The sequence below is a fragment of the Podarcis vaucheri genome (assembly GCF_965113315.1).
Source record: "Podarcis vaucheri genome assembly, chromosome: 2".
Taxonomy (NCBI): domain Eukaryota; kingdom Metazoa; phylum Chordata; class Lepidosauria; order Squamata; family Lacertidae; genus Podarcis; species Podarcis vaucheri.
In genome coordinates this window covers 120,980,898-120,996,499 of record NC_138760.1, presented here as the reverse complement: position 1 = coordinate 120,996,499, position 15,602 = coordinate 120,980,898, and the positions used below count along the sequence as shown (strand labels likewise).

The following is a 15,602-nucleotide window of genomic DNA, read 5'->3' as shown; positions in this document are numbered from 1 at the left end:
TGTTTGCTCAAACGGAACAAAGAGCAGGGAAAGCCCCTCCCCTCCAGGCAAGTAGAGGGGAAAAGCAGACTGTCGCTCCTTCCTCTCTGTGCTCCGCTCCTTCCTCTCTGTGCTCCAGTGCTGCTGAAAACATGCAGGTGGGAGAGAGAGAGAGAGAGAGAGAGAGAGAGAGAGAGAGAGCTGGCTGGCTTGGGTGGGTGCGTGGGGGAAACTTTTGCCTTCCTTTCCTCCCTCCCGTTATACCCCACTCCTGCATTCTTAGCCCTTCTGTGTTTTTCCTTCCCTCCCCACTTAAAATGTGGTTAAAAAGCATGGATCCACATGGATCCTAAGGATTTTTGCACTGGGTCACCCCAAATTCACCATCAGAGCACATAGCATGTCCATGGCTACAGCCTGCCCCCCCAAATCACGCACCCACTGTTGTCTGGGGCTGCAATGGTGCAAAAACGTGGTTACAAAGCATGGATCCACATGGATCCTCAGGATCTTTGCATTGGGTCAGCCCAAATTCACCATCAGATCACATGTCTGTGGCCACAGCATGAAGCACAAAAATGATACATCCAATGTTTCATTCAGAATGTTTTTTCCCTTGTTTTCCTCCTCTAAAAACGATGTGCGTGTTATGGTCAGGTGCGTGTTATAGAGCGAAAAATACGGTACTTAAAAAAAACAACACAAATATAATATCATTTTAAACATTTAAACATTGATCCTTTCATTAATTATTATTTAGTTTCATATATCATCCACTCTCATTACTGGAGCTAATCTTTCCGAATCGTGCGAGTTCTTATAATTCATATAATTTATAAAGCTTTTGCAAATAGTCCTTAAATTTTTTCCAGTCCTCCTCCATTGCTTCTTCTCCCAAATCTCGGATCCTGGCAGTCATCTCGGCTAATTCCATATAGTCCATCAATTGCGTCTGCCACTCTTCCAGTGTGGGCAAATCTTGTGTCTTCCAGTACTTTGCCATAAGAATTCTTGCTGCTGTAGTTGCATACATAAAAAACGTTCTGTCCTTCTTTAATACATTCTGGCCGACAATGCCCAGTAGGAAGGCCTCTGGTTTCTTAGGGAAGGTGTACTTAAACACCTTTTTTAACTCGTTATATATCATTTCCCAGAATGCCTTCACTCTTGGACAAGTCCACCATAAGTGAAAGAAAGTCCCTTCAGCCTCCTTACATTTCCAACATTTGTTATCTGACAAATGGTATATTTTTGCAAGCTTGACTGGGGTCATGTACCACCTGTATATCATTTTCATAATATTTTCTTTCAATAATAATAATAATAATAATTTATTATTTGTACCCCGCCCATCTGGCTGGGTTTCCCCAGCCACTCTGGGCGGCTTCCACAGAAACCAAAAAACACTAAAATATCATACATTAAAAGCTTCCCTGAATAGGGCCGCCTTAAGATGTTTTCTGAATGTCAGGTAGTTTTCCATCACCTTGACATCCGATGGGAGGGCATTCCACAGGGCGGGCGCCACCACCGAAAAGGCCCTCTGCCTGGTTCCCTGTAGCTTCGCTTCTCGCAATGAGGGAACCGCCAGAAGGCCCTCGGCGCTGGACCTCAGTGTCCGGGCAGAACGATGGGGGTGGAGACGCTCCTTCAGGTATACTGGGCCGAAGCCGTTTAGGGCTTTAAAGGTCAACACCAACACTTTGAATTGTGCTCGGAAACGTACTGGGAGCCAATGTAGGTCTTTCAAGACCGGTGTTATGTGGTCTCGGCGGCCGCCCCCAGTCACCAGTCTAGCTGCCGCATTCTGGATTAGTTGTAGTTTCCGAGTCACCTTCAAAGGTAGCCCCACGTAGAGCGCATTGCAGTAGTCCAAGCGGGAGATAACTAGAGCATGCACCACTCTGGCCAGACAGTCAGCGGGCAGGTAGGGTCTCAGCCTGCGTACCAGGTGGAGTTGGTAGACAGCTGCCCTGGATACAGAATTGACCTGTGCCTCCATGGACAGCTGTGAGTCCAAAATGACTCCCAGGCTACGCACCTGGTCCTTCAGGGGCACAGTTACCCCATTCAGGACCAGGGAGTCCTCCACACCAGCCCGCCCCCTGTCCCCCAAAAACAGTACTTCTGTCTTGTCAGGATTCAACTTCAATCCATTAGCCGCCAAATTTAAGGCATTACATGCCGTAAATTTCATACCGGTGGTCCATAACTTTTCCCAGTCTTCAAACATCATGTTGTACCCAATGTCTTGAGCCCATTTTATCATGGCTGATTTAACTGTCTCATCCTGAGTGTTCCATTTAAGCAGCAAGTTATACATTCTCGATAAAAGCTTAGTCTTTGGTTCTAACAATTCTGTCTCTAGTTTCGATTTTTCCACCTGGAAACCTGTTTTTTTTATCCATCTTAAACACCTCCTGAATTTGGGCATAAGGAAACCAATCTTGCACCTTATTCTTTAGTCTTTCATATCTCTGTAACCTCCAATTGTCTCCATTTTTTTCTATTATTTCCCCATATGTCGGCCAACCGGCCTCCATATTGGGGTTTTTCCGAGCCTTGGCCTCCACTGGTGATAACCACCTCGGGGTCTTACTTTCTAACAAGTCTTTATATTTTGTCCAGACTATAAATATTGCTTTTCTGACAATATGGTTTTTAAACATTTTATGTGTTTTTACCTTGTCGTACCACAAATACGCATGCCATCCTAACGAATTATTAAACCCTTCCAGATCTAGGACATCAGTGTTCTTTAGCAAGAACCAATCTTTCATCCAGCAGAAGGCTGCAGCTTCATAATATAACCTTAAATCTGGCAGGGCAAACCCCCCTCTTTCTTTTGCATCAGTTAATATTTTAAACTTTATTCGGGGCTTTTTGCCCTGCCAAACAAACTTTGAAATATCCTTCTGCCACTTTCCAAAACATTCCACTCTGTCCACAATCTGTAAGGTTTGAAACAAAAACAACATCTTTGGCAAAATGTTCATTTTTATAGCTGCTATTCGGCCCAACAAGGAAAGTTTCAATTTTGACCAAATTTCTAAATCTTTTTTAACTTCTAACCAACATTTTTCATAATTATCTTTAAATAGATTCAAATTTTTTGAAGACAAGTTAATCCCCAGGTATTTCACTTTTTTAACCACATTTAACTCTGTTTCCCTCTGAAACCCATCTGTTTCTAAAGTTGTCAAATTTTCCCCCAATACCTTGGTTTTTTGTTTATTCAACTTGAATCCCGCCACCCGACCAAACTCCTGAATCAGTTCTAAGACTCTTTTTGTACTAGATTCTGGCTCCTGTAGTGTTAACACCAAATCATCTGCGAAAGCTTTCAGTTTATATTGTTTCGCTCCGACCTGTACTCCTTGTACCTGCCGGTCCTTCCTAATCATATTCAAAAGCACCTCCAGGACTGAAATAAATAATAGGGGGGAGAGAGGGCACCCTTGCCGTGTTCCTTTTTCAATTTGGAACTCATCTGTCACTACATTGTTCACAATCAACTTAGCTTTTTGTTCTGAATAAATTGCTTCTAGACCATTTTCAAACCCCCGTCCCACTCCCATCCCTTCCAAGTTTTTCTTCATAAACTTCCAGGAAATGTTGTCAAAGGCCTTCTCCGCGTCAATAAAAATCAACACTGCTTTAGTATTAATATTGGTTTGCAAAAGTTCCAGGATATCAATAATGTTCCTAGTATTGTCAAACAAGTGTCTGCCTGGGAGAAAGCCTGCCTGGTCCTTGTGAATTACTTCATTCAATACCTTTTTCAGTCTACTTGCCAAAATGTCTGCAAATATTTTGTAATCCACATTTAGGAGTGAGATGGGACGGTAGTTCTTAAGTTGAGTCTTTTCAGTTTCCACTTTAGGTATCAATGTAATGAATGCTTCTTTCCACGTTTCCGGTGCTCTCCCTCCTTCCATGATCTGGTTACAAACCTCCATTAATGGTTGTATCAGATAGTCTTTTAATGTCTTATAATACTTGGAGGTAAGTCCATCTGGGCCTGGAGATTTGCCCAACTGCATGTTCTGAATGGCATCCTCAATTTCCTGTTGTGTTATTTTGTGGTTCAGGATTAATCTCTTTTCCTGAGATAGTTCTGGTAGACCATTGGCTTTTATAAATTGATCCATCTCAGACACTTCCTCGGGCCCTTGCGTATATAGTTTTTTAAAGTATTTCTGGAAACACTTTCTAATTTCACCTGGTTTCTGAATATTTTTCCATTCAACCTCTAGATTGGTAACATAGTTCAATTTTTGTCTTTTCTTCAACTGCCATGCTAGCAGTTTTCCACATTTATTCGCTGATTCAAAAGATCTTTGTTTCATTTGTTTAACTTTACATTCCACTTCTTGATTTATCAATTTCGTATATTGTGATTGATGGAATTTAATTTCTCTTAAAATCTCTTTTGATTTTGGTTTTAGTCTCAATTTTTTCTCACCATCTCTTATCTTCTCCAATATCTTATCCTTTTTTCCATTCCAGAGTTTTTTCTTAATCGTATTCTGTTGTATCAGAAACCCTCTCATTACAGCTTTACTTGCGTCCCAGATTATTCTCTTTTCCACTGAGGTGTTCAAATTAATTTCGAAATAGTCCTTTAAAGCTTTTTGGGCCTTCTTTACGATCTCTTGATCTCTTAGCAGGTTGTCATTCATTTTCCATCTGAAGGAACCGGCTGGGGTAAATCTCAATTCCATTTTCAGGGCGTTATGGTCGGAGCAGGTCTTTGGGCAGATTTCCACTCTTGTAATCTTAGGTGCCAGCCCTCTAGTTGTCCAGATTTGGTCGATTCTTGTCCATGACAGATGGGCCTCAGAGAAGAAAGTTCCCTCTTTACCTAGAGGGTTCCTTGTCCTCCAAGTATCAATCAAATCCATATTGTCTGTCAGTTCAAAAAAAGTTTTAGGTAGTCTGCCGTCTTTAGTCAAGTTTTGGTTTTGAGACTTATCCATAAAGGTAGAGACCACCCCCTTCATATCTCCCATCATTATAATATTAGAGTAGTCCAGATAGTCCAGCAATATCTCATGCAGCTTCTTGTAGAATTCCGATTTCCCCTCATTTGGTGCATAAATTCCTAATATCAAGACTTTTTCTCCTTGAGTTTGTATTTCAATTGCCAGGATTCGTCCATGTTCATCTTTAAACAAAAAATTCGGTGACAGGTTCTCCTTTGCATAGATCACCACGCCTCTCTTCTTCACTCTGTCTGATGAAATAAATTCTTGGTCCAATCTTTTGTTAATTAACACTTTTCTATGGAGTCTCGTCAAATGTGTTTCCTGCAAACAAATTATATCCAAATGTTCTTTTTTCAAGATATGAAAAATCCTTTTCCTTTTCTCCGGGGAATTTGCGCCATTAATGTTCCAACTATACAGCTGCAGAGACATCCTGAATCAGTCTGTTGTTACTCTTTATGGGGTGTCCTCCTTTTCTTCCGGACCCGAGGGAGTAGATGTTGGTTCTATTCCAAGCTGTGGTAAAGGTCAAGGAGCTGCTATTCCCTTTTGAAGATCTTCTCCGTGGTCTTGCAGGAACTTCTGGTTGTCCTCTTTTGTTTTAATTTTGATCTTCTTTCCTTTATAGTTAAAAGATAACCCTTGAGGGAACTCCTACCTGTAGGGTATCCCGTTGCTTCTCAATAATCTTGCTAGATCAGTGTACACAGTTCTGAGATCCAAAAGTTGTTTTGGTATATCCTTGTAGATTTCCGCTCTTTTGTCTTGGATCTCAAGTGATTTCTTAAAATGAAGGTCCAATATTTTGTCTCTCTCCTGTTTGGATCTCAAAATGATCAAACAATCCCTGGGTCTGTCCTTCCTTGTTACTTTCCCTAGTCTAAAAGCAGTTGTTATTTTAAATTCCTCGTCTACTTTTATACCCCAGAACTTAGAGAACTCCACTGTCAGATAACCAATCAAATCTTCTTTCTCGAGCTCTGGGATAAATTGTAATTTCAAATTATTTTCCCGATTTCTCAGTTCCACCATAGACAGATAGGCCTGCTGGTCACTGATGTGTTTATGTAGTGGCCCTACCTCCCCTTTTATTTCCTCAACTTTCTGATTTGCGTGGTCTGCCTTTAAATTGGCAGCTTCAGCCAATTTCCGACTCTCAGAAACTGCTTCTTTGAGGTTTCCAATTGCTTCTGAGTGTTGTGCCACTTGTTCAGACAATTTTGTAATAGAGGATGTGGCTAGGTCAATTTTTGCCATTTAAATGTATTGAATGTGGAAAGAGCTTCAGTCGAAATGGAACACTTAGAATACACCAACAAACTCACACGGGGGAGAAACCATTTAAATGCATTGAATGTGGAAGGAGCTTCAATAATAGTGGAAACCTTAGACAACATCAACGAACTCACACCAGAGAAGCCATTTAAATGTACTGAATGTGGAAAGAATGTGGAAAGAGCTTCAGTCCATATCGACACCTTATAAGACACCAACTAACACATGGGGAAGAAACCATTTTAATGTACGGCATGTGGAAGGAGCTTCAGCAAAAGTAGAGCACTTAGAATACACCAACTAACTCATACAGGGGAGAAACCATTGGATCGTATTGAATGTGGGAAGAGCTTCAACAGGAAGGATAAAATTACATTACATTGGCGAACTCCCAAAGGGGAGTAGCTTAAGTCAGTATAGAACCTTAGGAAACATCCGCTGACTCACATGGGGAAAGCCAGATTTATGGAACGTGAAAAGAGCTTCAGAGGGAGTGAAGACTTTACTATCCATAAGAAAATTCACACAGGCGGGAAACCATATAAATGTATGGAGTTTTCCACTCAGGTTTTACCAGATTTCCTGGGAAGTGAAGATTACTGTCAAGTCTTTGGATGTACAGAAAAGAATTTGGCAGTGTTTGTTTTCAATAATAATAATAGCAACAGCAACAATAATAATAATTTATGCCACACCCATCTGGCTGGCTTTTCCCTGCTGCAGAGCCACTCTTGGTGGCTTCCAACAAAATATTGAAATACAATAGTCCTTCAGATATCAAAAGCTTCCCTAAACAGGGCAGCCTTCAGATGTCTTTTAAAGTCTGGTGGCTGTTTTTTCCTTTGACATCTGGTGGGAGGGTATTCCACAGGGAGGGCACCACTACCGAGAAGGCCTTCTGCATGGTTCCCTGTAACTTCACTTCTCGCAGTGAGGCAACCGCCAGAAGGCTCTTGGTACTGGACCTCCATGTCCAGGCAGAACGATGGGGGTGGAGACTCTCCTCCTGTCACCAGTCTAGCCGCCGCATTCTGGATTAGTTGCAGTTTCCGGACCACTTACAAAGGTAGCCCCACGTAGAGCGCATTGCAGTAGTCCAAACAGGAGATAACTGGAGCATACACTACTCTGGCAATACAGTCTAAGGGCAGATAGGGTCTTAGCCTGCGTACCAGATTGAGTTGGTAAACAGCTGCCCTGGACACAGAATTGACCTGCGCTTCCATTGACAGCTGCAAATCCGAAATGACCGCCAGGCTGTGCACCTGGTCCTTTAGGGGCACAGTTACCCCATTCAGGACCAGGGAGTTCTCCACACCTGCCTGCCTCCTGTCTCCCAAAAAAGGACATCTACCTTGTCAGCATTCAACTTTAATATGTTAGCTGACATCCATCCTCCAACCACCTCCAGACACTCACACAGGACCTTCATCATCTTCACTGGTTCTGATTTGAAAGAGAAGTAGAGCTGGGTATCCGCATACTGATGAACATCCAGCCCAAACCCCCTGATCTCTCCCAGCGGTTTCATGTAGAAATCTGAAAAGCATGGGGAGAGGACGGAACCCTGAGGCACCCCACAAGTGAGAGCTCAGGGGTCTGAACACTCATTCCCCAACACCACTTTCTGAACACGCCCCAGTGTATAACAGTTCCTCCAGCTCCCAGCCCCTCTAGTTGGTCCAGAAGGATGTTATGGCCAATGGTGTCAAAAGCCTCTGAAAGATCCAGCTGATCTAGGAAATAGCTCTCACCTTTGTCCCTAGCCCGCCGGAAATTATCGTGTCCAGGTCAGTTTCAGTCCCATGATGAGGCCTGAATCCCAACTGGAAGGGATCCAAATGGTCCACATCTTCCAGGCGTCCCTGGAGTTGTTCAACAACCACCCACTCATGCACCTTGCCAAAGAATGGACGATTTGAGACTGGGCGATAGTTGGCTGTATTAGCTGGGTCTAAAGATTTTTTTTTTAAGAAGCAGTTTAATACAGTGGTGCCTCGGATTACATATGCTTCAGGTTACAGACTTCGCTTACCCAGAAATATTACCTTGGGTTAAGAACTTTGCTTCAGGATGAGAACAGAAATTGTACAGCGGCAGCAGGAGGCCCGATTAGCTAAAGTGGTGCTTCAGGTTAAGAACAGTTTCACGTTAAGAACAGATCTCCAGAACGAATTAAGTTCTTAACCTGAGGTACCACTGTAACTGCCTCTTTCAGTGTGTCTGGGAAGGCTCCCTCACAGAAAGAAGCATTCACCACCCCATGGAGCCCATCGCCCAGCCCTTCCCGGCTAGATTTTATGAGCCAGGATGGGCAAGGATCAAGGTGACAGGTGGTTGGTTTCACTCATCTAAGCAGCCTGTCCACATCCTCGGACATAACAGATTGGAATTGATCCCACGCAACTTTACTAGACAGGACTCTAGCACTCACCAGCCCCCGCCCTGCTCCCACGGGGGAGTCTACCTCTCTTAATCTGAGCGACTTTTTTTGCAAAAAACTTTGCAAAATCATTGCAGGAGATCATGTGGCCTGTACCGAGCGCCATTGGAGAGATGGTTCCATTAAATTGCAAATCACCTGAAAGAGTCTCCTGCTGCTGTTTTCTGCAGATGCAATAGAGGGGGTGAAGAAGGTTTTCTTCACCTTCACTATCGCCATTTGGTAGGCTCAGCGTTGAGCTCTAACCCGTGTTCGGTCAGATTCAGAATGAGGTTTCTGCCATTGGCGCTCTAGCCATCTCGTTGCCCTCAGATCCTTGGAAAACCATGGGGCTGTCTGGTCTCGATGCAATCGGAGTGGGCTTTTTGGAGCCAGATACTCAATAGCCCTGGTTAACTCCACATTCCAACAGGCCACCAAGGAATCAGCTGAAAGGCCATCAACATGGGATAAAACATCCCCTGCCACTCTCTGGAAACCATTTGGATCCATTAAGTGGCAGTGGCGGACCATCCAAATCGAACCCACGTCCCTGCAGAGGGGAAGGGTTGTGGAGAAGTCCAGTTGCATCAGGAAGTGATCTGAACATGGCACTTATTTAGTTTCGCTTTTACTTAGTGTCAGATCACCAACATCCCTAGAGGAGAAAAACCAGGTCTAAGGCATTTCTGCGACTATAAGTTGGGCCAAACTTATTTAGGGACAGCCCATGGAGGCCATGCTTTCCACAAAGTCCCAATCGGCCCCTTGTAAGGTTGGGTCGGCGTGAATGTTAAAATCCCCCAGGACAACCAAATTAGGTGTCTCCAGGAGAACATCTGCCACGACCTGAAGCAGCTTGGGCAGGGAATCCTTGGTGCAGCGGGGTGGTCGGTACACCAAAAGGAATCCTGTACTGCCCCTATTGTCCAACTTCAAGAACATGCACTCAGAGAACTGGGTCTTCCCAATAGGACGCCTGGTGCAAATTAATGACTTCCTACAAATCACACCCCTCCCCTGCCCACATGACTTGGGTTGCTGTGCATATGAGAAACCTGATGGACAAGCAGTGGCAAGGACAGGTCCACCTGCTTCATCCCACCAGGTCTCTGTTAAACATGCCAGGTCAAGTTCTCCATCCACAATCAAGTCATGGATGGCAATGGTCTTATGAATCATTGACCTGGCATTCCATAGCAGCACCTTCGGGTCATGTGGGTCTCCCTTGCTGATTCCAGTATCCAGACCCGGAGGCAGGGATAGTCCTCAAACTAAAATGGGGGGCCATGCTATTTGGTGACCCTCTTTTTTTCTTTTTTAATTTATACTTCTACATCACACAAACAAGCATTGAGTAAATCGAACAAACAATAGAAAAGAGAAGAAAATGCCAAAACAAAATTACAAGGATCTAAACATAATATGCAAACAAAAATACAAAACATTATATTCTCTCCAAAAAAGGAAAAAGAACGAAAAACACCAAAAAAGAAAAAGAAAGGGGGGGAATGACTTCTAACTAACTCCATGTGGCTCTTTATTCTTCATATCACTGGTTGTCTGTAATGATTACTTTTTTGAAGAATTATTCTAATTACCTGTGACATTTTTATTCTAAACTAAGCCAAGTATGAATCTGGAAATCGGTTCTCTTTGTATAATTTATAAAGACTTTCCACTCTCTCCTTATTTTCTCATTAGAATAACTTCTTATTAAACCTGTAAGTCTGGCCAATTCAAGATATCCTGACAATTTAAGAACTCTTTCTTCTTTCGTTGGTGTTATGTTGCTTTTCCAATTTTTAGCCATTACTATTCTGGCTGCCGTTACTGCATACAAAAATATTCTTTTGGTTTCTTTTGGGATGTCTGTTGTTAATAGGCCCAAAAAAACATTTCTGGTTTTTTGGGAAAAGTATGTCTTAACATTTTATTTAATTCTTCATTAATTGTATCTCAAAATTATTTAATTTTAGGGCACGTCCACCACATATGGAAGAAATTCTCTTCTTTAAGTTTGCACCTCCAACACTTTCCACTGGTGTTTTGGTACATTTTAGCCAATTTCGAGGGTTTAAGATACCATCTGTACATCATTTTTTTAAAAAAATATTTTATTGTATAACATGCTGTAAATCTTATGTGGTGTGGTGTGGTGTGGTGTGGTGTGGTGGTTAAAAGCGGTAGTCTCGTAATCTGGGGAACCGGGTTTGCGTCTCCGCTCCTCCACATGCAGCTGCTGGGTGACCTTGGGCTAGTCACACTTCTTTGAAGTCTCTCAGCCTCACTCACCTCACAGAGTGTTTGTTGTGGGGGAGGAAGGGAAAGGAGATTGTTAGCCGCTTTGAGACTACTGAAGGGGAGTGAAAGGCGGGATATCAAATCCAAACTCCTCCTCTTCTTCTTTTCTATAAGTTTTCCCATTTTTCTAAATCAATTGAATGACCGATATCTTGTGCCCATTTGACCATGGCATCTTTAAACTCTTTGTCTCTTAAGTGCCAATTTAATAATAGTTTATACATTTTGGATAAATTTTTATCATCATTTATAATCATTTTTTTGTCTATTTCGGATAATTTTGTATCAAATCCATTTACATTCTTGTCTTCCTCAAAAATTGCATTTAATTGATGGTATTGAAACCAGCCTTTCCTGTATGTCTTATTTCATATTTTTTTCATTTGTAATCTACTATTTACTTCCTCTAAAAGATCTTTATACATCAACCAATTTGAATCCATATTTTTTCTTTTTACTGCCTCTGCCTCCATTGGTGACAACCACCATCAGGTTTTTGGTTCTAATATTTTTTTGTTCCTTTCCCAAACTTCATAAAAGGCTTTCCTAATAATGTGATTTAGGAATCCCTTGTGGATTTTTGCTTTATTGTAACCCGGGTAGCCGTGCCACCCCACTATATTATCCCAGCCCTCAATATCCAATAATTTAGTATTCTTCAAGATCATCCATTCCTTGAGCTAGACCAGGCCGGCAACTTCTCTTTTTTTAAAAAAAATTAATTTTTATTAACAGGCCAATCACATCACATTATCCAAATCACATTAGTTTCAAATTATACAGCCAAATTTTAAATTTTGTTGGGGGTACCCATACATCAAGCTCCGCACGAGTCCAAAACTCTGAACGAGTCCAAACATCACTTATATTACTGCTTTAATTATACAGTTCTATCCAGTTCAATCCAGATAGTCCTTTAATTACTTTCTTTCTCTTCTTGTTGTTATCGTATATTCCTTTCTTTGTGATCTCTGATAATTTTCACAAGCAGATTGAAAACAGGCATCCTTTGTGTGGGTTTTGTACTGTCCAAAGATCATATCACTCAGGGACACCCTCTGTTCAGCGCTTCCATAAAAAAAAAAATCTTCGGTCTGTCCTTTACTTTTCTCAGGCTTGCCAAATAAATCAAATGAGTCAGGAGGCTCTGTCAGGTCAAGTTTGCATTCCAACATTCCTTCTCTTTCGAATAATCCTGATTCTCCTCCCCCTGTCCTTCTTTCTCCGGCAAGCCTGTCTTGGCGAGACGCCATTTTTTAACTTCATCATTAAAATTTTCCTCTTTCTCACTGTTCACCAATCCTCTCTCCTGTTATAATCCATCCCACACAGATCTTGAATTCCTGCTTGTGATTAATAAAAATGCAACTATCTTATTTCTATCTGGGGTGAAGGGTTATTAATATCACATCGTGCAAAGAAAAAAAAGTTTTTTCCTCCACACACACCCCATCATTCCAAACATACAGTCTCCTAGTGGTGATTCATCAGAAGATTTACTTATCCATCTGTCACTCCTGGTCACAGAGATCCATTAATCAGCACTCTTATCTCTCGAACATTACTTGATATATGTGCTTCAGCTTCATTCCAATCGTATGTTTCCAATTATAATTCCGAGCTGAAGCTAACCAGCACGCGCTAATTGGAATCGGCGTCAGGAAGATCTGACTTCACCGAGGGCTCGTGCCAAGTGTTCGGCAGCCCCATCTCTCGGATCAGGGGGTGCATTGTGAACACCGCTGGCAAGGCAGTGCCCCCCGTCTCCTGGGGGGGTAGGAAGACTGCATACCTCCCATAGCAGCCCCTTATTTACCTTGTATGGGTCAGAGAGATGTTATTGTCAGCCATCTTCCAACGCGCCACCTGGTGGCCCCCAGGCAGGCAACTTCATAGTAGATCCTAAAATCTGGCATTCCAAACCCTCCTTTGTTTTTGGTTACTGTTAATAGTTTAAATTTAATTCTGGTTTTTTTTTTGCCCTGCCAAATGTATTTCGCCAAATACCTGTGCCATTCCTTAAAACAATTTAAGCCATTAAGAACCGGAATTGATTGAAAAAGGAACTGCATTTTTGGTAAAACTACCATCTTGATTGTAGAAATTCTTCCCCACAACGTGAGTTTTAATTTACTCCAGATTTCTAAGTCTTTCCTAATTTTGCTCCATACCTTAATATAATTGTCTTTCTATAAATTAATGTTTTTCATGGCTATCCAAATTCCTAAATACTTTGCTCTGTAATTTTAAGTCTATTTCTAACTTTACTTTTTCTTGTATATCTAATTATTTTACCAGGAGTTTTGTTTTTTCTTTATTAATTTTGAATCGTGATAATTGTCCAAACGCCTTTCTTTTTCCTTTCCTTTCCTTTTATTATAATCATTTTTATTGATTTTCTTTCTTACAACAAATATTCATCACCATCACTAAATATTCCTATATCTCATCATAGTCTTTCAATTTTAACTTTCCTTCTTGTTCTTTTAGTAATTCTCTGTATGTTGGCCATATTCCTTCCATTGTTGATGTGTTAAGTGATAGTGCTTCAATGGGTGATAGCCACCATGGAGTTTGGGGTTCCAATAATTTTTTGTATTTTCCTCATACCTTTAATAAAAACTTATTATTGTATTGTGGAGTCCTTTGTGTACTTTTGTTTTCCCATACCACAAATATGCATGCCAACCAAATCTGTTGTCATGTCCTTCTATTGCCTCTTCTTTCTCCAATTTAATCCAATCTCGAATCCGAGTAAGACAAGCTGCTTCATAGTGAATTTTGAGATCTGGAAGGGAAAAGCCTCCCCTTTCTTTTAAGTCTGAGTTTTGTATTTTATTCTTGGCCTTGTTTTTTCCAACATTACTACAATAATAATAATAATAATAATAATAATAAGAAGAAGAAGAAGAAGAAGAAGAAGAAGAAGAAGAAGAAGAAGAAATAACAACAATAATTTATTATTTGTACCCCGCCCATCTGCCTGGGTTTCCCAGAGCAGCCTTTTTCAACCTGTGGGTCCCCTGATGTTGCTGAACTACAACTCCCATCACCCCTAGCTAGCAAGGCCAGAGCTCAGGGATGATGGGAGTTGTAGTCCAACAACATCTGGGGACCCACAGGTTGAGAACTGCTGCTGTAGAGGGTTTTCTGTTGTAATTATTAGATTGTCTGCGAAGGCTCTGACCTTATAGGCCCTTTGTCCAACTTTAATTCCTTGTATTCTAGGGTCTTCTCTTATTGCTTTAAAATATACTTCCAGAAGTGTGATAAAGAGGAGAGGAGAAAGAGGGCAGCCCTGTCTTGTTCCCTTAGAGATATTAAAATCTTCTGATATTTCACCATTGATAATTAGTCTGACCTTTTGGGAATTATAAATCGCTTTTATGCCACTACATATTTTCTCACCCAAACTCGTCATTTCCAAAGTTTTTTGCATGAATGCCCCTGAAACATCAAATGCTTTCTCCGCATCCACCAAGAGCAGGGCTGCCTTTTTATCTAGAAAGCGGTACCTATTTATCTACTTGTACTTAAGGGCGTTTTCAAACTGCTAGGTGGGCAGGAGCTGGGACCAAACGACGGGAGCTCAGCCCACCGTGGGGATTCGAACTGCCGACCATGTGATCGGCAAGTCCTAGGCGCTGAGGTTTTACCCACAGCGCCACCTGTGTCCCTTTTATATATAATAGATGTTCATAAATGTACCAACCAAACACGTACATAGATACGTGGACCACGTGTCTGGAGCAGCACAGGAAGACCATCCTGAAACCATTTTGACTCCCAAACTGACGAAATGTATTCTCTGCAAGGAGGGAGGGGTGAGGGGCCTTCCCATTGTCTCAGGAATTGGGTAATCACTGTCTCAAAGGAATGGCCAGACTACCAGGAAAGGCAATCAGATAAGGCATTATCACATAACCTGGCAGACAGGAAAAACAACAACATTCATAGAATCATAGAATCATAGAGTTGGAAGAGACCACAAGGGCCATCGAGTCCAACCCCCTGCCAAGCAGGAAACACCATCAGAGCACTCCTGACATATGGTTGTCAAACCTCTGCTTAAAGACCTCCAAAGTAGGAGACTCCACCACACTCCTTGGCAGCAAATTCCACTGTCGAACAGCTCTTACTGTCAGGAAGTTCTTCCTAATGTTTAGGTGGAATCTTCTTTCTTCTAGTTTGGATCCATTGCTCTGTGTCCGCTTCTCTGGAGCAGCAGAAAACAACCTTTCTCCCTCCTCTATGTGACATCCTTTTATATATTTGAACATGGCTATCATATCACCCCTTAACCTCCTCTTCTCCAGGCTAAACATGCCCAGCTCCCTTAGCCGTTCCTCATAAGGCATCGTTTCCAGGCCTTTGACCATTTTGGTTGCCCTCCTCTGGACACGTTCCAGTTTGTCAGTGTCCTTCTTGAATTGTGGTGCCCAGAACTGGACACAGTACTCCAGGTGTGGTCTGACCAGAGCAGAATACAGTGGCACTATTACTTCCCTTGATCTAGATCAGGGGTGTCAAACTCAAATTCATCGGGGGCCGCACCAGCAGTTTGGTCACCCTCAAAGGGCCGGTTGTATCGGCCTAAAATATTTGAGCAGGCTGAGACCCCTGAAGTTGATGGG

The 15,602-nt window shown here is 42.0% G+C and overlaps 1 protein-coding gene across 1 annotated transcript in view; it reads left to right on the top strand.

Annotated features, from left to right (window-relative positions):
• LOC309523355 (uncharacterized protein) overlaps window positions 1-15,602 on the top strand; it is an 81,096-nt gene that overhangs the window by 9,929 nt on the left and 55,565 nt on the right. The window lies entirely within an intron of this gene.